The sequence below is a fragment of the Cyanistes caeruleus genome, chromosome 6, assembly GCF_971803275.1.
Source record: "Cyanistes caeruleus chromosome 6, bCyaCae1.hap1.1, whole genome shotgun sequence".
Lineage (NCBI taxonomy): Eukaryota > Metazoa > Chordata > Aves > Passeriformes > Paridae > Cyanistes > Cyanistes caeruleus.
In genome coordinates, this window is record NC_141706.1 from 3,909,469 (window position 1) to 3,930,825 (window position 21,357).

Below are 21,357 nucleotides of genomic sequence, written 5' to 3' on the forward strand. Positions count from 1 at the left end.
GTGAAGCTAAACTAACATTCAAAAATAAATGTGACTGTGTTTTCAAGGTCAGCTTTTTTAAACTTCACAGTCTGCAATGTCAAGCTCTCAATACAAACTAAAAGGAAAAAAACAAACTGGTGTTCAAGAGCAAACAAAGAGAGCCCCTTGCATTAAAAGCAATACATTTTAATAGCCAGCTATGATTCTTCTTCCCACTAATTTCCAAGTGTAGTATGCAAGCTTAATTCTAGACTGTGCTAGCATACAGCCCCTGTCCTAGCAATTTCATATGCAGTTTATTTTGGAGCACAGTATTTCTCACCATATTAGCTAGCTGTCTGCAATAGCCATGGCAAAATAAGCAAGCTGTGCTCTGTGATATATAATGTGGCATGACTGCCACAGTGTAAAGCAGAATTGCCTTATCCAGCAAGGAACCCATAAAAAAAAAGAATAACAGCTATGGAGAACAAATAACAAAGCTGTGCTTCAAAGTTTCACCCACCAGTTAGAAAGAAATAAACCAGTGATGGCTGGTAGAAAAGTAATACTGTGTCTATGTGCAACAAGAGGGAGAGTATACTCTCATTTTATATCTATTTTCTTATTTTTTCTTAAAGAAATAGGAGATTTGAATTTTTACCACTCTTTGGCAACTTGCAAATTTTGTTCTGGATAAGAAGCAGGTATTCTACTCTTTCTCCATCAGCTCTGACTGTGAGGATGGGGCATGGTGCTTGTTGCCTACTGGTGCTTGCTCCTGAACAGCTCCGGAACAGTAGCCCTGGAAATTGAGATTTGTCCTCAGTTGTCTCAAAGTGATGTAACCAACAAAGACAAATTAGGTCAGCAGATTTAACTGCTTTAACGAGGAATGCTACGCCAAGAGCTCTCAACAGTCCAGTTGTCCATGAGGAGTGCTTGTATTCTCTAGCAGCAGAGACAATACATTCACAGCTCAGACCAGATTTTGCCTTTATTTACACCAGAGAATAGCCTGGGGGAATTGATTAACTCAGAACATAGCCATATCTAAATGTGTGCTGGATTGTATTTAGCTTTATGCAAATAGGTACTGGAGGTGGGTAACTGGAGGCTTTTTGCCTCCCTGTCCCTGAGCCAGGTTCCTGCACAGGCTCTGTCCTTGTCACCAGGAGCAGAGCAGTGACTGCTCCAGGCTGGTGACATTTCCCTTCAGAGCAACACCCAGCAGCATGAGGCACAATTATCTGGAGGTTTTCATGCAGAGCTGACCACCACAGCTTTCAAACAGCCACGTGGCAAACTGGGCATTGCATTTTTATCAATGAAGGCAAATCAATACTACATTTCAGTGCATCTTTCTTTGCAACTTAGATTAAAAAACCTTTAGGCTTTTTTTTTTTATTTTTTTTTTTTAATTTCATGTTTGTTCCTGCATGAAACATCCTGGTACTGAATCCACACATAAGACATAATTAATTTAAGCTGCCCTGGCTAATTAAAAGAAAATGGAAAAAAAAAACTTTAATCAAATCAATTCAGTTAGAGGCATAAATTAAGGACGTTCATGAATTTCATTGAGCGAAAAATGTTCTTTTCTGTCTATAACTGCCACTTCCAGAAGCTTTCTATATCTCAGCAGCTCAGTGGTCTGGAATGACTTGGTGAAAGAAGCCAGTTCTGGAGATCAGGATTAAGTTAATGAAATAGTGGACTGAACATAATCCCATACTTAAACTCAATTGTGCCTCTGGATTCTGTTTGCTTGAGGGATCTTAACTCTGGCTCTGCTGGCAGGAATGAAATAAATTGTGTAACTACTATTTCAGTGGACCAACACTAATTCACTTCCCTGGACAGTGTTTTGTTGTTTTTATTAATAAATTTGCTAAATGAAAGAATTAAGACAGTTATCATGTAAAATTCTAGTTGTCATTAGTGTTACTAGTACCTTAACAGTGAAAATCAGCATCACCTTTCCTGTTGTTCCTGGCTGTCTTCATGAATATAATTCTTATACATTTCACTCACTTCATGCTGGAAGACTAGAGGTAAACTTTTGAAGTTTCAATCAGCTGGTCTTCTTTTTTCAATTTAGAATGACTTTTTAAATTGGATCCCGCTTTTGTGAATAAAAGGGATTTTTGTAGCCTTGGTATTTAGCTTTCCAATGAAGTTAAAGCTTCCTTATGAGACAAGCTGCCTGCAATGTATTTGGAGCAGCTTGCCAGCAGATTGTTGTTTGCTGCTTTTGCCACCTTGGGAGGCAATATTTTTCTGATGTGCCCAGAACATTTAAGACATCCAGTTCTCCACTTAAGTAAACAGCAGGCTAATTTTAAGAGGAACAACATATCTCTCAGTAAAAGTTGAAGAGACTAAGGAGATCTAGGCTGAAGGAATCCATCCCCTCATCAGACCACAAGCCTCAAAGATGGCTTTAAAGGGAGGAATATTTTTGTTGTTATACTTGATATAAGACAAGGATGTCAGCATAGCAGAAAGTAACCACTGATGCCAAGAAGCTGCAGCGAAGAGCCTCACTCTGATCTGAATGGATTATTTTTTCATTCTGGTCTAAACACTTCATTAGTTTTTTCTTAATTTTTTCTGTCTATTTTAATTTTTTATTAGTGGTTATAATTTCTTCAGGTTAGATTTTAAAATCAAAGGTTTAACAGAGTTTTGGAAATAAAATCAATGCAAGGGAGGGGTAACAATATCTGAGCATGAGGCCATCCCTTTAGGCTGCTAAACTCTTGTAAAATTAATTTCTCTGCCCTTGAATAAAAAGTGTTTATTCTTTTTTTTACTCATCTTGTTAAGCCTAAACATTGGACAGACCTTGTTTAACCACTCTTTGCTCCAGCTGAACCCTGGAGTGGAGTGGCTGCAGTGCAGGTGACAAGACAGGGATAAGGATGGAGCCATAACTTGCATACAGGGTCAGGATGTCTCTGCAGACACAGGTGTCTGTTGAGAAAAGATGCTCAGTTTTGGGGTTTTTAATAATGCTGTGTTGGGTGTTTTAATACATTCAAAGACAGTCTGTGATGAAATTCATTATCCTTGCTTTACAGGGTAATGACTAGAAAATATAATATCTCCTTGGGTTGTAACTCTTGTCTTGGTTTCATCACTGCAGCCCTAATAACTGAGGCAGAACTTACACAAAGCATCACAATGCTGATTATCCATACAGAGATATTGTATTAAAAATGTTCTAGCTTGCACTGAGGGTCTTGAAACAGAATGAAGCAGGGTTGAGCAAAATGCAGAGTTTGATGAGTTGTGCACACACACTCACCTGCATGAAGAGTGGAAGATGGGGAAGAAAGTGATGGGGGGGATTCAGCACAGTCAGGCAGACATTGTACAAACATGCACACAAATCCCACTGCATTAGCTGCATGTGGGTCCTTTCACATCACTGCTCATGTTCTGGCCAGCTCACACAGCTCCTGTGACTCTCTGCTAAATCTCTGCTGTCCCTGTGTTGGGACTGGCACTGCCATGTGAGTGGAGAGAAATGTTGACCATCCCTCGTGTTTTCAGTTCTCGATCATTGCTGAGGGGCCTCATCAAAGAGAAACTCAGTTCCTGCTGGGCAAGTGGGCAAAAACAAACTCAAATTCAGACAGTTCTTTCTTTTGTATTTCTGTTTGTGATGTCAGTCCTTTGATCCTAATTTTATTTGAATGATAATTTAGGGGATGCCCTTCAGTGTTGCTGAGAGCAGTAAGGAGTGTGAGGATGCCCCAGCCCAGGCCTTTGAGCTCCCTTGGTTTCCCATTCTCAGGTTTGAAAGGAGTTCCAGTCCAACACTGTAACAGGCCTCTGCAGACAGTGTTTTTTTAACTATTCCTTAAACCCTATGAAGAACCCCAAATTCCATGTTCCTCCCAAATTTTAGTTCAACATAACAAGAAATGCATCTATAGTGCCACCCTTAGCATGCACAGCACTACAGTTAATTCACTATGTAATGTTAAAAGGTATTTATTTTCGTTTTTTCTTGTTTCATATTTCCTGTATGTGTGTTTTGCCTCAGTAAATGGATTTTTTTTTTATTTAATTTTTCTGCCACTGATTATTAGAGTTGCAGGGGAAAATTGTTTTCTGAATTGAAAAAGTTAATGATTTGCAGTGGGCATACGTTCCATAAGGTGAGGACTGTAATATTCTTAATTGAATAACTGCTTCTAATTATTTCTAATTCTGGGGGAAGCAACATTTTTCATTGAGCAATTTATCTTGTACTTGAGGAAATACTTGAGGAAATATTAATTCATGTGCTGCCATTGCTGTGAGTGTGCTGCTTCTGCTGTTATTCCATAAAGCCACCATGTTCTTCATGCAAGTCTGAGAGTATGGATGTTATGTTTTTCATTTTAAATAGTTTTCTCCTGTAGTAAAGGATAATTCTTTGTATAGTATTGCTGCTCTATTATTTTCTTGCCAGTGGATTATCATTTTTTATATTTTCTGTGGCCTGTCAGCACCGAGGCGTGCTTAGGTCATGGTTATGCTTTGGGATTTTCTAATATTTCCAATATTAAAAAATCTTTTACGTCATGAAAAAGTGATTAGCCCACAGATAGTTGCAGGTAAGGAGCTTTGTCACATGAAATTTTGCTTAATTGTGACTGTCCAAGTGTGCTGCATTATAAAATCTGGATGGTCACTTGTAAGCATTTTGTACCACTGCCTCTTTGTCTATAAAGTGGCTTGGCACTTTTTTATTAAAGAGAAAATGCATGAATAGAATCTAGATACAGAAACTATGAAAACCCGTTTGCTAGTACTATGTGAACCTTCCTGATGAGTGTAATTTAAAGAAGGAAAATGTCTCTTGTCTTAGATAAGGAAAAATGCATTCTCAGATTGATGCATGTATGGAAAAAAAGTAGGAATATAGGAATAAATTTTGTTTCTGGCAGATCATAACTTGTGGGTCAACACTTAGATCAGCCTTACTGTGGCTGCACAGCAATTCTGTCAAAAGATGAATATGTAACAATGGGTCTATTTCAGTTTCTGGACATGCCCATTATTGCAGCAGGCTTAATTTTCTCAGAGTATAAACTCATTTTTAATTAAAAAAAAGACAATCCCATATTATTCAATAGGATAGTTTAGTTCTTAAGTATGTGTTCTACCTATTTAGCTCTTAGCTCCCATTGTTCTACATACTCAAGTGATGTCAATTTGCTGTTATCCATTTCTGGTTTTTTAGAGTTAGTATTTTTAGCTAGAATTTTAGTAGATCGTTTCTTTTCACAGCAATAGTGAAATTGGATCAATGGAATGTCTCTGCATTTATGTCAGATTCAGGATTTAAACTTCAGCTGCTCCCTGTGACACGCTTCATGATTGTGTTTTTCAGAAAAAGAATTGTCAGTACTCTGCAGTGTCAGAGACATCAGAAGGACACTCTTCCTATTCTTATCCAGAGAGCCTTGGGTAAACATTTAGTGTATCTTCAAGGTCCTGGCTTTTTGAAAACCACAGGTTTTCCATATTCCAGTTTCTATTTTCTGTTTCTATATTTCTATATTCTATTATTTTAGGTTTCTATTTTAATCACCCCAGTTCTGCTTTGATGCTGCAAGTGGCAATTCCACAACACAATCTTTTGTGCTGATTGTTATCCTTGCTTAAGTGTCTTCTTAATATTATCCAGAGCCTTTGGTCCAGTGTGTTATTCTTGGTTATGCATTTTCAAGGTGTGGCTGAGTTAAGGATCTGGTCAATCCAGCAAAAACTCTGACAATTTTTTCCCCTCTGCATTCCTGACAGGAAATAATTATGATCAGAAGTTAACAGATTGCCTTTGTCCTCAAATTTCAGTCAAGTTTTCTTTTATTTTCCATGTTTTAGCTGAATTTTAGCTACCATGGCTGAAAATGGGTATGTAACTATTTTCTGGAAAAAATCCAATCCAAACAGGTTGGGGGCTGTCTGTTATATTTTATGAGACAACTTTGTCCATTCAGCATGGCTGAAATCTGGCTTTTGGAAGGCTGAGGATTTCTATTAGCTTCCAGGTTCTTTGTAATAAAGGTTAAAATTCTACCTTTATTTCTTTCCATCAAATTACAGTTACCTGTGGGATTAAACTTGAGTAGCTGCAGACAAAGGTTGAGTTCTTGGGGGTTTATTGTTTGTGTGAAATGTATCTTCTCTGAGTTTTTCCTGTACTTACCCTTTTCCTACCCTGTCTCTGTATAACTGAAGGAAATCTTTATCACTCTGGATCTGCATGCCCTAACAGAGAAAAGCTTTCAGAAGGTCTAAAACTCTGAGTAAATTTGTCAGCCTATGTGTGAAAGAATGCAGTGCTGAAAGTGCTACACAGAGTGTGGATGGAGTATTTTACAAAGAAAATACTTCCTGAAACCTTTAGTTCCTCCTGAGGCTGTGCTGCTGCTGTGCTGGAAATTCACTTTACAGAGCAGACTTTGTCAAGTCAGCACCTGCAACAGTTTTGTTTAGGTTATTTCTAATGAGAACAAGTCTTTTAGTCAAAAAATATTTTAGAAACCAGTTTATAATTCAGCAGATAATTTATTTGATTTAAGTGTAATTTCTTGGCTTTGGTATTAAGTAAAAAATGAAGATAAATAGTTGTAATAAAGCTTAAGTTACAGGAACAATTGGTGGGTAATTAATTGTTATTTACTGATTCCCTTTAGTCTCTGATTAGACTTAGCTTTTCTCTAAAAATGGACTCAGAGATACCTTTCTGAAAAGTTTGGTGTTTTTTCACTTTCCTATGTCTCAAAAATATCAGAAGGATATTTTTATTAAAGGATATTTAGTTATCACTGAACTTTCTAAAGTACCCCTGCTTTAAAGAAAGAGATCTCAACAATAAAAGAACACTTATATAATATGTTAAGCAATTCAGTAATAAGAAAATGTCAAGTCAATGACAGTTTAATATCCTCTTTGTTACTGTAATGTTTGCAGAATTTCTTTTCTGAATCATACAGTAAAATGGTACAGATTAAGGAGTTAATTCTTAATAAACTAATATATTATTAATTAATTTTAGTATTCCAAAATCATGTGAGAATTGGGAAGCAGATCACAGCTAGTACACTGTAAATCTCTTGAGATCAGACCATCATTTTAAAGACATCTTATGATAAAGGCAAACTTAATTTTTTGAAAATGAACTGAAAGAGACCAGAATACTATAATTTTTTTTCTTCTGCTAAAATGGAACAAACTGTCATTTTTTGACAATGACTTTTTTTTTTTTTTTAATATCAGAAGGAGTTTTGTATTTAAATAACTTTCTTACTGAGAATGGTTTAGTTCAAAGTACTCTTAGTGGTTGGACTGGTAGATGTGGGAATAAGTTCTCAGTTAAATAGCAAAAGGGCCTATCTGATGAAGAGACTGATGAATTGCCTGATATTTAGAAAGTGACAGGATAACTAAATATTTTTAAAATAAACTCTTTTTTGGAATAAGAACTCCTGAGCAAAGTCAAGGTTTAAGTTTCAGAAGAACTAGTGTTGTACAATCCATTTCTGAGAAAGACAGAGAATAAGTGAAATGTGTCAGAAGACAGCTATTTATTTGTTTGAAACTCAACCTTGGGAATGGGTTTCTCTTCTAAAGGATAATTGAGAAGCAGATGCATTGCAGAAAATGTCACATAAAAAGGCATGTCACATCATACATCTCTTTTTTTCATTTTTCTCTTGTTTTTGTTTTTGTCCTGCCAATCTTTCTATCTGAAATCAGGCAGTTCAACACTTTCTATTCCACTTACTGCCATTTTCTGGCACTTGATCGAGTTCTTAAACTTTTCTGATAATTGTCTGTCAGCCCAGCACAACATTTTACAAAATTAATTGCATTCTCAACAATAACAGGCAATTTGACTCACATAGCATCATGCTGTCACCACTTCATGTTAATAATCTGCCACTTGCTTTCCTATTCCAGGAATATGTATGCTTTTGCCACTGAATATATTTGCCTTAGACTGTTTTCAGCTCCTTTTCTTCTTATTATTTTTTCTCTCTGCTCTAGGGCTTTCCCCCCAGTACACCAGCTCCTTTTGTTAAAAACCAAGCTTCATATATACTTAAAAAATTGCAGGAATGTTGGTAGTTTGGGGACATTTGTATTATTGATGGTTGCTATAGGCACCTAGAGCAAGTTTTCAAGCTGCTCTCTCACTGGTGTCTGTAAATCCTACAGCTATTGAGCACAACCCAGCTTGATATGCTCCACAGTATTTACTTCAGAATGGATGAATAATTTATACAACTGTGAATTTTTTTTTAGTGGTTTTGTACCCTTAGGAGAGCAGCTGCATATTTACAGTGTTATTTTGAATGTTGTGATTATTTGCTGTAGCACGTGAATATTTTAGAAAATGTACCAAGCCAAACAAAAAGAGCAGCTCCAATTTATTATATGAAAGGTTTTATTTTTCAAAGAAAATCTTTGCTTGTGGCAGTGTGGTGGTAAAATATAAGTTGCTTAATTGGAAGGTAGATAAAGTTCTTGCTGTGCAAGAGTGCTGTTGAGGAAGGAAAAGGATGGATGGAAGGAAGCAGAACTGGGTCTGTCTGTGTAGATTGATATGTTAGTGCCTTTTGCTAGGCATCATCAGGGCTGAAGGTGATGATATCTTGCACAAATAAAGCAGCAGCTCTGTGGAGGTACAGAAGGGAGCTCAGCAACAGGGGAGTCAGTCAAATGTTACCAATCCTGAAGTGGCAGGCAGAAATCTTTGAGATTTTATGGAGCCTGAAATGCACCAGAGGGGGACACCCCCCCTTTGTTGTATTCTATAGACTTGGTTGCATTAGGGATGAGCTAATGAATGTGTGGCAGTCTGTAGGAACTTTATTGACAGGATTAATTCTCAGTCCCTTTCAGTCTTTTTTGGATGTGGAAGATTGCCTCTGGAAACATACAGGACATAGGTTCAAGCTTGGTTTTAACAAAATTCCCTGTCACATCACTGGAGGCTGCCATAAGAATCCAACAAAATAAGCTTCTTGCATAATTTGTGATGATGCAAAAAGATAAATGGATTGGCCATTAATTTACAATACAACTATTTTACTAAAAAGTGATGACACCACATTTGTGAAATATTTCAAACATTTTTCTGAAAAGACAGGTCAGACAAAATGATTTAGTGCCACGGAAACATCATTAATCAATCATAACAAATATACAGATGCTTAGAAAATGGTACAGCACACAACAACACATTGTGGTTTCCTGCTCATTGGTTTTTGAATGCCAGAAACAGCAGATCCATAACTGGTTCCAGTGATGGAGACAGAGATAGGTTTTAATTGTGTGCTTCTTTCAGGTCTATGTCTTTTTCAGGAGACAATGTTGTGTCAGTCATGCCTCCTGCTTCCCTTGTGAGGTGTCCTAGGGAATCAGGCAGTTATTTTTCCTCTTAGGAAGGATTTGGAACTTAATTTGACACTGTGCCATTTCAAGGAGAAATGTTCAGGTTTTAGTTTTGCTGTTCATGAGAGGAAAAGTCAGGTTTCACTTTTGCTCTTCAGCAAATGCAGAAATATTTTCCTGCTAGGGCAGAAGGTGAGTTAAGCTAATGAGAGAATGAAAGAGAAGCATCTGATGAAAGAAAAGATTTGGCATTTCAGTGAAACCTGTAACTGTTGCATGCATTCAATAAGTGACAAGAAATAATATGTAGCATTTAGGTGATCTTTGGAATCATTAAAGCATTAAACCTCTAACTCATTTTCAAGAGTTTCATAAAGATCAAGAAGGTAGTGAAGCTTCACAGGACCACCATGGAAATATAATGGCTTAACTCACATGTATTGATACCAATATCCTAGTTAATATAAAATTTCAGCACTTCAACTGAAGCAGAAAAACCTCCTCTTGGCTCTTGAGATTACCCTTCAAAGCATCCTACACTAAATGCCAACACTGCATAGAGAAACAACTGTTGCTATACAACGCACCTCTGTGCACACCTACAATCGCCTTGTGATGACAATGAAATGAGAATGTATTATTATACTTGTACAGATCATGGGTGATTCTTTTGAGCAGATAATGACACATACTCCTACTGTTTCAAATTATGAGGAGGAGTCAACATGGAGAGGTATGTGAAAGTAAACCTTATGTTTGCTCCCCTTACAAAGTGAGCCTACTGAAAATCTTCTGCTACAATAAGGATTTTGAAATTCTGGATTTGATAAGCAGCAACTTTTATGGATTTTGTACTGGTATCGAAACACAGCACCAGCTTCCTGTTTGCTTTTATGTGCAAGTCAGAGTACCAATGAATGTCTCAAATTTTGCACTTTTTCAACTCCTATCCTCCTGTTGTGATAGCTAAGACAGTGTTACAGATTTTGTGGTAAAAAACTGAGGAGGAAGACTGTACTGATATATTTGGTTCTCTTTTTACTTCAACAGAAAGCAGAATTGTAGAAGGCACAGTTGCTACAACACTAGTGCCATTATACATTATTCTTTTTTCAAGTTTATATGTAATCATGCAAATTTTTCAAGGACATTTTGCAGATTATGCATAACACCATCTGCCTGTCATGAAAAATATATGTGTTATGTGACATTAAATTTCTTCATTATGTTAGGAGACACTGAATAAAGGTTATCTCAAAAGTAGATAATACCCATAATATTGAATATAGGAGAAACTGTGTACAGTAAAAGTGCAGTACAGAGCTGTGTTTTGGATTCAGTGTGAGAATACCACGTTGATTCCACGCTGATGTTTTGGTTGTTAAGTAGGGCTTACCCTAAATGCAGGACTTTTCAGTGTCCCCTGCCCTGCCAGTGAGCAGCTGCACAAGAGGATGGGATGGAAAATGGCTGGGACAGGTGACCCAAACTTGCCAAAGGGATTTCCATCCATGGAAGGTCATGTCCAGTCCATAAACTGGGGGGAGTTGGCCAGGACGGGCTGATCACAGCTCAGGGAGTGGCTGGGCACTGGCCAGCTGGTAATGAACAATGGAATTGTGCATTGTTCTTTGTTGTCCATCCCCCTTTGGCTTTGTCGTTACCTCTCTTTTTGTAGCCTCCATTTTCTTAGCAATTATTATTCTGGTTTTGGGTATTTCAGTTATGAAACTGTTCTTATCTCGACTCATTGATGAAAATAGCTCAGTTGGTCAGAGCAGGACGGGCTCAGTCCCTGCATGAGCCATTCCCACAAGAGTTGGATTTGATCATTCTTATGGGTCTGTTCCAACTCAAAATATTCAGTGGAAATGAAGCTTCTTGTCTCCACCCCACCAGAGGGGAATTCAGCTGCTGTATGGTACTTGATTGCTGGCTGGGGATTAAACCATGAGAATTTCATTTCACCTTTTTTGCATTTTCAGGCACCATATTATATTAGAGGAAAATCCTGTATAAGTTTATCCACTGGAAAGATTGAGAGTCTGTCAGAGCTCTTGACAAACTGTAGTGGATAGTTGCATTTTCTTTTACAAATGGACACCTTACTGAATTTCTCTAGGGTCAGTATTGATACTGACCTTTTCCACTTGGCTGGAAATGCATTTTATCCTCTGGATGATCTCAGTAATAATATTACTGCTATGAGGCTCACAATGCAGTGCTTTGTAGATGTGTTTTAAGCTCTACCTTATTGGCATCATTTTTAAAGCAAACCAGTATATTAAGCTTTCAGTCCTAGAAGATTCTCTTTGAATTATTTAAAAGTCATTGGGCTAATATATACCATCTATATATGTCTATATATGCTTTCCTCTGGCTCTTTGGCTGCTTCAGAGTAACTTACCACTGTAAAACTGCTCACAATTATTACATCTCTCATATTGGTATAGAAATTTTAAAACTTGCAGTGTATTGCTACATGGAATAATATACATGTAAAATCCAAGTTCTTACTGCTTCTTAATTATACTTTTCTGTACTGTGATAAATTCTATTTTTTCCTCATTTCTGCAATAATATCTAATGAAAATTCACAGCAATCTCAAAGCATGTATTAAATGGTAACAAACAAGTACATAGCTTCATGTGTACTGATACAAATTAATAAATAGTGATTTGTGTTAATGTTTTATGGAAGTTAATGGATCAAGAAATTGTTGGTGTCAGTGAGACTGGTAACTTTACCTTTGTAAGACTTGGCTCAAGACCTGTATTTCTTGATTCAGCTTGTTCTTTATTTTTCTTTGGGAGACAGTTTTTTAGTGATGGTGTTGGCGGAGGTGTAATAATAACTGTGCTCGTTGAAACACTTTTTCAGCTTCCAAGACTTAGTCTGCTGTCCTGTTTTGGAAGGAATAAATGGAAACTGTCTAAAGGCTCTGCACTGAGAGCATGTTCCAGTTGTGTTTCCAAGTAATTTGTTGAGTTCATGCTTAAATACAAGCTATTTCTGGCAAGATCCCCACCTCATAGCTTACTTAGTTCTTCAACCCTGTATTTACTGAATGATTTATTTTAAAGTTTCCCCAGGTCTAAAGAAGTTACAGTACAGCCTTGTTAACTCTGATCATCTTTATCAACTTCAAATACTTTGTCATCCAGCTTCTTTAGCTTCATTTGTTTATTTATCTTTTATTCTAGGTTTTCACGATACTGTTATCATCATCATTGTCTTCTCCTAAATTGTTAATGTACAGTTTCGGACTATGTTGATTCAAGCATCCTTCTGCAGATTGTAATTGCAGTTCTTGAATGACTGAAATTTACTTCAGCATACATGAAAAACCTTTGGAAATAATGAATAATATTTAAGGGTTTTGACAGGGGCTCTATTTGTAGTATTTATGACGAAGAAACTTTTGACAGTCAAAATATTGATTTACACAGGATTTTCCAGACTGCCAAGTGAGGAGTGTAAAGGTAGGTGGGTACCCAGATGGAATGCATGGACTCCTCCTGTAGATTGAGTTATTCTACTTGTGACCTGAATATATAGTTAAATTACCGCAATTTTTTTTGGTGTTGCTGGCAGGTTAGATTCCTGTTTTATTTTTAAATTACCCTATAAGCAGAATGAAAATATTTATGACAAGAGTTATATCCACCAGAATTTACAGAAGAAGGGTCTTTGTAGAACGGATGGAAAGAGATTTCTTTGCATTTGGGACTGCAGAAGTTGTGAAGAATATAGAAGAAAATGACATTGAAAAGATGTCTGTTTCAATCTTGCAAGAACATAGCATGCTGAAAAAGGGACAGGATTTTATAGAACAGGTGATAGCTTGATGGGGTTTTTTTTTGGTTTGTGCAGAAAGCTGATCACAAGGTTTGTATGAAGAACATGGTACACATAAATAGTGCTCTTAAGATAGTTTTGCCATGGCTGGTATATCAGGGATTTCAAAACTCAAGTGTCTGAAGGATTAAGTGTTTATAACCAAGTACTGCAACGGCTGATTGGCACAAAAGAATGAATGAAACTAACTTTCACATTTTCTAATTTTGTAATCAAATCTTTGCACTTATATTCAGTGAGAGGAAAATCTTGAAAATAAATGGCATGATAAAAGATATGAAACATTACCAGGAAGAAATGTGGATTCTACATGAACTGTAGCTGTATTAATAAATTAAGAGTAACAATTATACATTTACAGAGGACTTTAGCATGCATTGAAAACCATACTCTAAATATCTTAAAAATTTAAGTAAAACCAGATAAAGTATTTCAATATGTGAAAGTTAGGTAAGGTTTTGTATGGTACAGAAAAGAGAAGCAGATTGTTTCAAATCCAAGAGAAGTTAAAAATTAAGGAAGGAGGGAGCTTTTGTGATACAGAAAGATGTACACTGGAGATGGAAAGCAAGGTTCAGAGATGAAATGAGAAAGGGAACAGAAGCTGGAACAGACAGGCTGCATTTGATCTGCTGTGGACTCAAAGCTATAAAAAGTACTTAAGGTGCAAATTGACATAATTTATGCAGAAATGAAATTCAGGCCAGCTGCAGATGGTGAATGATGCTGGATGTGGACACACACAGATATTACAGTAGTGTAGCTAATTGAGTTTCTTTCAAATGCTTGATCCTGTTTTATTTGCCTCGTAGAGGGAAAAATACAGTTCTACCCTTGATTCACACTACAAACACCCCATGATAGTTAATAAAACTGTTCCTTTAATTTAATTTTAGCATAGCTGATTCTTCAATTGGTAATTAAATAACAATGTTGCAATATGAACATGTGAAATGGGGGTTTAGCTTCTCTTTGGAGAAATAAAATTTAACAGCTCTGAAGCTTTTATGTGTGGGCAGAGAGTAGACTTCAATTTAGGTCAGAATTATGAATGTCTTTTTTTATATACTTACCGGTATTTTGTACACTTATAATTCATTCATTTGTGTTTAAGTACAGTAAAGACTTATGTCTTCTGGGTTTTATGTGGAGTTGATGCAAACTGGAAAAAAACCCAAAATATCAGCAGTTATGTCCCAAAAGTAACATACTTTTTCCATCTAACCATCTCATACTGGTTTCATATTACAATTGAGCTAGTTAATTTTGGTCTGTCTATCCTCAAAAGCCCTTAAAAGTTCTCATTCTTCTTCTTTTGCTTCTGATTGTTTTGTTTGCTGATGCAAAAACTTCTGTGAATTATTTTCAATTCTAGGTTTACTTGCAGACTCGTCATTTTAATATGGGAGTTTTAATTTTTCATATCTTAATTTTTTTTTTAATGTTGTTTTTTACTTTCATTTTATGAAGATGAGGTAGCTACTGTGTATCAGAAGAGGCACAATTGTACTAACAACATTTTTCATGGTCATCCTTAATATTTCTACAACAATTAGGTCTCATGTTGGAAACTGAGAGGCTCAGGAAATGAAGGCACAGCTCCATGAATGTGACCTTGCACGATGCTTGACAAAATGATGATGTCTGAGTGACTGTAAAGGCTGTCTCTTGAGTTATGATGTGGATACCACACCAGAGAATATTGGTGCTGGTAAGGCCCTCTTCCTCACCCTGTAGGACTTCACTTTAGGCAAACTGTCTAATATATGGAAGCTAGATGCCTAAAAATAAATTTTAAAAAAATTAAAAAATAAAAAACTAAAACAAACAAAAACATTACCAGTCTCAGTTTCCATTTATCCACTGATTTTCTTCCTTTGCTTATGAGATTTTAAAGTTCTGGACTTTTCTTTAGCAGCAGCATTTTAAAAATCTTTGCCTTAATCCTTAAGCTTTCCCATGCACAAAAAAATATAAATAATGATTGAGATATATTGTGGCTTGTGGAGAAGAAAGAGAACAGAAGAAGTTAATCTCAAGACATTTAAGTAAAAGCAAAGTTAAAATTCTGTACAGAAATAAAATGGTACTGTTAACTGCACATTTTATTTTCATTTTGATATATAACTACAATGAATTTAGCAAGCAAGCATGTTGGCATCATCTGTCCTTTATATAATTGTAACAGAATTGTATACAATTGTATACAATTGTAAGAGAATTGTCTTAGAATGAGGTGGGGTCTTTGTGAAAGGCAGCTTTTAAAAAGTGGTAAAGATGTGTTTGCTCCACAGGATTTCATTATCATGGTTTAAAGCTGAGATGGATAACATGGAATAAACATTTTTTTTTACTTATTTCTGTACACAATGAATGGTACAGGGTGCAATGTCACTGTTTCACTACTGTTAGACCAAGGCTCAGGATCAACACACCTGTCAAGCTTCCTTTCAAGTATAAACTGACTTTAGCATCTGTGGTTGTCACTTTTAGGTTCTGTTAATAAGGAAAGAAATGCTTCCTTTTTCCTCCCCACTTTTCCATGTATTCTGCATTCAGTGAGCTGCAACACGCTTGCCACACAAAACCAGGAAAGGTGCTAATGAAAATAACCAATAGTGCTCAAACCAGAATCAAACAGTACAGGAGGCTCAGCTGAGAGTCCAGACAAAACCTTTCCTATCAGGAGCTAGAAGTGGGCATTTTCTGAGTGGGATTTTACACCCACACAGAGCTGCTCTGTTTCCTTTTCTTCTTTTCTTTCTTCTTTTCTTCCACTTGTGAGTAGTTTGTTTGATAAATTGCAGTATTTTTACAGCAACTGAAGTGTCAGTAGTTGGCTAATAGTCCCTAAATTCTGCACCCACACCCTCCTCTTCATTTCAAAGTATAGAATATATTGTATTTTTTCAGATTTGTTTACCACAAAGCTCTGATGTTTTCAGACAACCTATCAAAACAATTCAGTGGCCAGATTTTAAATCTGGAGAATCCTTTGTTCATGAAAGTACATGTCTTTATCTTCTCTTGACATGACTGCTAGAGCATTTTAAATGCTGGTGCTGGCAGAACATGTGGCAAGGGCCTTTCTTCATCAAAGTAATATTTCTTTTAACACTGGAAAAAAAGTTTTCAGTGAGAAAAAAAGACTTGCAAAAAAGTCTTTTTACTAGCAGGCCTACCAGCCTACCTAACCATAAATCTCAGTGTGCACAGATGATGGCTTTGGCAGGTGAAGCTTTTTTATTGGTCTCATTAGGATTCTATATGTGAATCTTACTCCCAGAAAGAGCTACTGCTTCTCTTTGCTGGAGAGTAGCCAACTTTGAAGCTGTGCTTCAGGTCTTTGGGAATCTTCTTTCTCGAGGCTCTTCATACAAAAGGAGTTTTGTAGGCTGGCTATAAATGTGAGTTCTCAGTGAGTGCTGTGTATGGAGATGCCTGTCTTGAAACAGGCATTTTCTTCCTGTCTGCTTCTCCAGACAGGACCTCACTGAATTTATTCAGATCATTCATCTTCCCTGTAGCAGGTTGACATGAAGTATTAATATATTATTTCAAGGCAGCTGCAAATCCATCACAACAAGAGAGAGAATGTAGAAAGAAGGGAATGGAAAAATTGCATGATGTCCTCAAGGTCATAAGCAGAGCATGAGATAGAAACTGGGTGCTCTGTGTTGCAGGTGGTTTGATCTAGTCATGTTTCTCATCAAACACACAGCAAATGAAACAACCAAACCCTCAAAATTTTATTGATCATATATTGATTATATATATTGATAAATTTTTTAAAATCATCTCTTATGGCTGACATTCAATATGTTAAGTAACTGGATTTGTAGCTTCTGCTTTCCTTGAGAATTTTTCAACTGTAAAAATAAATTTGTAAGATAAATATATCTTATTTAGACATATTGTATAAGATATAATATATCTTATTTATTATAATAAATAAGATTACTTATTATAATATAACTTTACTTATAGATTTATAGATTTTATAACTGTAAAAATAGAGTTATTAAGGCCTATTTTTCTCTTATGTGCTTCTCAATTAAATTTCAGCAACCCTGTTTTAAATGATACTGAAGGGGTAGAAAAAAGTTAAACTGAAGAAAGATTTTAAAAATAAAATGCCACAATAATGAAATTAAGAGTGTTAAAATGCCAGACAGAAGATGAAAGCAAAATTTACAGTAAATGCATGTTACTTTATTTATCCTTTAGTGATGAAATGAGAAATCTGATCATGATAAAACGGAATATAATGGTGAAACCAAATCTTCAGGAGGGAAAAATGAGATTCCATCATCATTAACAGGGTGGAAAATCCTGCTGGGCAGCTGACAGATGACTTTGCTTCTGACTCCATTAGGAAAAGATGCCGTTTATATCTAGTGAATTTAAGAACAAACTGGACTGAAAGTGCAAATAAAATGTTTGAAACATCCTGAATGGAATGTGGCAAATACAGAATGTCATGTCTCAGGTTATATTGTGGACCATCCCTTTTCTCAGCACTGTAAATCATTTTGCTTCTGCTCAGTCAGGATAACATTTTTTCACAAGTGCTGCTGCTCTGGTGTTGCTATCTGTGCTACTCATTTTCTCCACAATATGTATATTAACAGGGGGGGGAAAGGAAAGGCAGCTTAATTACATCTTTTTGATCCAAGGAATCTAAATGACAATAAAACTTGCTTAAGTGAAAAACAGCAGTATAGTCATGCCTTTATTTTCATAGCTCTGTCCTAGTTCTCTGTTCCATGGATCATCCTGTTTTATGGTATCCACCAGCAGAGTTCTTCAAAAATGACTTTTTTTGGAGGATGCAGTGCACAACATTTTCCAGTTATAGTTTTCCAGTCCTGGAACTGTTCTCTATAATTCTATAAAGAGCATCATTCTTAAACTCAGAAAGATGGTACAAAGAGTCTTCAGCAAAGGGTTCTATTTTCTCCTGCAAGTCAATGGAATAAAATGCAGAACAGTAGTTTGAACTGAAATGCAGGGTGCTATCATTATAATTTTCTTGCAGAACACTGAAAAGCTTGATTTTCTTCATTGCATATAGTTATAGTGAAGTGACAAGAAAATCTCTTGTACTACAGATAGCCTAGATTTGTCATAATTCCCAGTGTGTCTCCCTGGCACCGTGGCATGTACTTTATTCACTTTTCCTTCTGCAAAGGGAAAGTAAAAAGAATAAATATAAGTAGGTAGCAGAAAAAAAAAAAAAATCTACCGACCTCAGACATTTTTTAAATTGTAATTTTAGGGCTGTACATGAATAGGTGGAAGGAAAACAATGAAATCATTTAAATGAAAATTATTTTCATAAAGAAGTTATTCAGTGATGAACTTAGAGGAACAGATTCCTGTGAGTCTTCAAGTGAGCAGAGAGGAGATGGGGAATCTTTTAGACCTTGAATGTCAGCACCACCTATAACAGCAGTCACCTTTGGGAGAACATAGACTTCCTAAGAAAAGCAGAGTGGAACCTGAGATAGGGATCATGAAGTATTTAGAGCTGTAACTGTGTCCCCTCACCCTCTGCATTATATTTAATAATTTCTATGGCTATTGTGTGTTTTGTGTTTGCACTCCTACTGGGCTGCCACAAGAGGACTTGGTAGGGAAGAATCAGAAAAAAAGGGTTGTTTTTCCAAAGTGCAGCACTGTTCTCTCATCCATACTGATGTCCCAAATTATTCACCTGTTTTAGGCTTTATAAATACTTTCCTCCTTAGTATTTTCTTACAGAAAAATTTCTCTGTGCTGCACTGTTCGGATTGTTTCTTCACAGAATTCCCTACTGTATTTCAACTGTCCTCAAGTCTGATTTCTGTAATGTGACTGAAATCTGAACAATCCTGTTTCTCTCTCCTGAGTCATGCATGCTTGGGATGGCAAATACAGGCACCACTTACATGTTTGCAGGAGGAGCTTGATGTCATGTAGAAGAAGATCTACAGGCAGTGAGAGTTTATAAGCAAACTTCCTGTTGGCTTCTGCAGGCATTCTACAAATGCCATGGTAAATCTAGACCCAGATCAGCCCATGATCAGGATTTCATGGTTGTGCAAGAAGGATGTCAATGCTTTCACTGCAATAATGCAAACAGGTGACTGAGATGCTGGCTTGAGAGGTGCACGTAACAGAGACAAATGAAGAAAGGTGTTTCTGTGAGCAAGTCCTCCATTTCAAGTGAAAAAACTCTAATGGGGTCTTTCATTAAAAAATCTTAAAGTGCATTAGCACAGTCAGTTACATATTCTCATCATCATTTGATGGAATGGAAAAGTGAATAGTAAATGTATTTACCCAATCTCTAAATGGTGCCATTTAAAAATTTTTCCCTAAATATATATCCTATTTTTATGAGATCCTTACTTCTAAGCATTTTAACCCCTAAAATACAGATTTATGGGAATGTCAAGATGTTTACTTTTAATCCATAAATTGATTAAGTAAATTCTTGTCAAAGCATCCTATTAATCTTTAAGAACCCATGTTGTGTGATGATGGTCAGCATTTGGATGCATAAATTGATCAAAACTACTACAGAAGGCTACTCCAGCATCTGTAATTGAGTAGCTGTATAAGAAACTTATTCAAGGAGGGATTTGTATGATGCATGTTACTATGTGTGTTTTTATTAGAATGCTCCCTTTTCTCTATTGCTGTTCCATTTTTCTTTACAGTGTGTTATATGCTGTCCAATATTTTATACTTTGTTTCATCTTTATCTGTAGGATAATTCAAACTCAGTAAAGATGAAGCAAGCCACACTTTGAGGGCAAGTCTTTTAAAACCTACATGTTTATCTCCACTTAATCTGCTTCCTGCAGTAGGTAGTGTGCCTTTATGTAAGTGCTAAGTAAAATCCATCCAGCATTGCAACATTCAAAATCCTAATGATGCTGCCCTCATTCAAAGCCTATTGAAACAAATGGAAATCTCCAACTAATTCCAGTGACATTTGGTCAAATCTTTCAAGCCAGGGTGTATCTATGAACCCCTTCAGATGTGTTAAAAGTTGTCTGGGCTGGCATTGCAGAATGACCAAATATAATTGCTACATTTTCAGAAGATGGAACAGCAACTACGGTCTTGGTATTTGCATTAAGGGTGAGCAGATCTTATGACTATGTGGCATCTCAAAATCTACTTCTATCTTTGGAAGAGTTGCAAAAATAGTTCTGGTTTGCAAAACCTTATCCATGTTTTAATTTATTCCCTTTCCAAAGTGATTATGAACAAAATTATGAAAACAATATGTAAAAAGGACCCACTGGAAGGAATAGAGGTGCACACAAACCCTGGAAGCTACTGACCTACATGCACTGTTCTGCATTTTTTTCCCCTGAACTAGATTATATCTTTTCCACCACACCCCTCCATTATTTTTTGTTTTTTCCTAATAGCATTCGTGGGGTTTTTTTCCACTTTGGTGACTCTCTTTTCACCCTGTTTGTTCATTGGATAATAATTTTTTTTAAACTTCTTTTTAGACTGAATTTCTTAAGCTAAAATGTTTCAAATGAGCAAAAAGAACTGGGAGTTTTCTTGTTTAGATATCATGTCAGATGATGATTCATTAATTATAGTTAGACTGCATAAAGGTATGAGAGAATAATGAGGGATGATACCTGGTGTTAGAAAAGATGAAGAAGGAAAGGAAAAGGAGTTTTGCAACATTTTTTACATTAAAGGGACAAGCAAACTATTTGGCTGTTCATCATCCCATATCACTATTTTATCTCAATATATTAATATCTGTTATTAATATCTGTTATTAATATATTAATATCTGTCTCTCTCTTGTGTTTTTGGGACTCTCTGTTGTTGTTAGCACAATTCAGCCCTGTAGTATGTGATTTGTATTCCAGTCATTCCTGCAAAAGGCTACAAAAGGTCATGAAATAAACCTTTCTACATAGGTAAGATCAGCACAAGTACTGATTTTAGAACATCTCACTAATGAGAATGAGTGGTGCAGACAGTATGAGTGAAATTTGGGGAAGAGGAAATGACTTCTGCTCAATTAGGTCATAGATTAAAAGCTGTAAACCCAAGTAAATTCTCAGATACAAAATACAATACCATAATCCTATAATCACATTAAGCAAATA

The 21,357-nt window shown here is 36.2% G+C and overlaps 1 long non-coding RNA gene across 1 annotated transcript in view; it reads left to right on the plus strand.

Annotated features, from left to right (window-relative positions):
* The window catches only part of LOC111930474 (uncharacterized), a 34,724-nt gene extending 16,787 nt beyond the window's left edge, over positions 1–17,937 (plus strand). Inside the window, exons 2-4 of the long non-coding RNA XR_015287641.1 lie at positions 12,568–12,846; positions 14,779–14,933; positions 17,450–17,937. This is a non-coding gene — a long non-coding RNA (uncharacterized LOC111930474). The remainder of the gene's footprint in view (positions 1–12,567; positions 12,847–14,778; positions 14,934–17,449) is intronic.
* Positions 17,938–21,357: the final 3,420 nt, after the last annotated feature.